Below are 2287 nucleotides of genomic sequence, written 5' to 3' on the forward strand. Positions count from 1 at the left end.
TGCCCGAGGAGCTCATAGCTGTGGAATTCAACAAGGTTAGACTGTCATAAAGCTGTAGTAAGGTTTGCTTTTATTTCTGAAATCATGTCAGCCTGCTTAATTTCTCATTTATGCTTATTTGCTTAACCAAATGCTGATTTGCAGCCATTCACCAGTGCCATAACTGAGGTGGAGTGGCCTGGGTCTGACTCCTGCACCGCTGGGCCGCATGGAGAGATCACAGTCTGCTCTGTAGATGGACATGCCAAACTCGTCCTTTCCTCTTCTGGAGAAGAGTTTACAGTGGACTTTATCTGCCGGTCGAGTCGCAGTTTTTTGAAGACAATGATAGGTGGTTAAAACAACATTTAGCACATTAAGTACATTATCCAGTCAAAACCCCCCAAAAAGAATGGATCATTAATTTGGAACCATTGACTTCCATAGTATTTTTTTTCCCATACTGTGGAAGTCAGTTGCTACCGGCAACTGTTTGGTTGCCAAAATTCTTTAAAATATCTTCTTTTGTCTTCAGCAGAAAAAGGAAAACTCATTCAAATTTATAAAAACATGAGGGTATAAATGAAAACAGGATTTTTAAATTTTTGGGTGAGCTGTCCCTTTAAGGACTGAGTATCAAACAAATCAAGTCTATTTGGGACTTAACACTGATGATGTTTTCATTTAATCTCTTTCAGTATAGTAGATGGAGTGAAACCGATGGTAGAGATCTCACCTGGTGATGGTTCAGTCATCAGATCTAATGGAGTTCTAGCCAATTACTTCACACATTACAAAGCTGGAGCTGCTCACAGAGATGCAAGACAACTCTCTGTAGTGTTCACTTTGACATTCAGTGAATTAAAGGTAGAGTGTATACATTTGCTGTGTGATTCAGAAGATTTCACAGTTGATTTTGGTGTGTTCTCAGGCTGTGGAGTGTGTGTATTACCTGTGTGGTCTCCCACCTGACATACCGGGTCAGCTGTATTCTGTCCAATCTGTCGTCACACGGGCCAGCAGGTGAGATGAGAGGTTTACAAGCATACAGGTCACATCAAAACCAAAATCAAACACCAGCAGACAGGATAGCTGATGTCAAACTATTCCTAAAACACTGAGTATCCTGTCTGTTTATAAAGGGGCAGGAATATCTTCCACCACCTCCCAACTGAACATCAACCTTGACTCAAGACAGAAACCAGACCGTCTCACAGGTGGTGCCAGCTCAGTTTGCCAGATAGGCACCAAACTCTTCTCCAAGTTGAGACAGACCAAACTTATCAAAGGTAAAGAGATGATGTAATATTCAATACACCAACTGCTTATGAAAATCCTTAACTCCTTGTTTTTCTCTCAGGTGTGTGTCTGCAGTAGTGCCTTGGTGTGACTGGGTAAAACAGACAGATCAGAGCATGAGTGCAGTGGGTGTGGCTCTCTCAGACTCCGCCCATTCTGACACACGTCAGCCAATAACATGCAGGTATTTAGGAACTCTTATTCCCTGCATCATTATTTTGTATTATTATTATAGTCATTTGCATCACTTGACCTGGAAGATGCATATCAGTCACTCAAGGGATAGTTCACCTGGAAATGTCATTCAAAACAAGTATGTTTTTCCATGGAATGCAAAGATTAATGTCCAGGTTTTGCTTTTCTATATAGTGAAATGGATGGAGGTTGGCAACAACAATCTTGTTTGTTGGTATACAAAGTTTTACACAGAAAACTTGATTATTTATGGTAGAACACAACATTTCTGATTTCCTACACAGATCTGTTGTTTCTGAACTGGAAAAGATCAAGAGGTTTAACTGTATCCTTTTTTTTGTGAGATTATGTGACTCTGTTGGTGTGGAAGCTGAACAGTAGATATTTTGGGTAGATATTTCTTTAACACAATCCACCAGTTTTGTTGGAGAACAGCCCCGTCCTGCGTCCTACAGGAAGATCTTTGAGCTGTGACCGACCTGAGATCAAACTCACAGAGATCTGCATCTCTGAGGTGCTGCAGAAAACCTCCAAAGCCATACAGGACATTGACACACTTTTATCAGACAGACCGTAGGATTGGATGCAGACATATTATTTAGGGAAATGAAAAACATGGCTGTAAGGGACAGACATACACAAAACTCACTAAACCTGGCAAGAACATGTCTGGGTCATATTTCATACCAAAACTTAGCAAGAAATTATATTTTGTTGTACATGAAATAAAAAAGGCCTATTTTTGTGTTTAAGCACATTTGCCCCAATTCCCATTTTTATAATAATAAAAAGTCTTTATTTTATATATATATAT

The 2287-nt window shown here is 39.8% G+C and overlaps 1 long non-coding RNA gene across 2 annotated transcripts; it reads left to right on the top strand.

Annotated features, from left to right (window-relative positions):
• The first annotated feature begins 702 nt into the window (after positions 1-702).
• On the top strand, positions 703-2141 carry LOC107725120 (uncharacterized). Of its 2 annotated transcripts, XR_001638089.1 has the most exons (6): positions 703-846; positions 911-1002; positions 1122-1268; positions 1340-1462; positions 1758-1798; positions 1893-2141. It is a non-coding gene; the product is annotated as an uncharacterized LOC107725120 (long non-coding RNA). The 2 variants fall into 2 exon arrangements; XR_001638088.1 differs by having other exon boundaries at positions 703-1002.
• Positions 2142-2287: the final 146 nt, after the last annotated feature.

This window comes from Sinocyclocheilus rhinocerous, unplaced genomic scaffold (genome assembly GCF_001515625.1).
Source record: "Sinocyclocheilus rhinocerous isolate Xijiao unplaced genomic scaffold, SAMN03320098_v1.1 scaffold1295, whole genome shotgun sequence".
Classification (NCBI taxonomy): Eukaryota; Metazoa; Chordata; class Actinopteri; order Cypriniformes; family Cyprinidae; genus Sinocyclocheilus; species Sinocyclocheilus rhinocerous.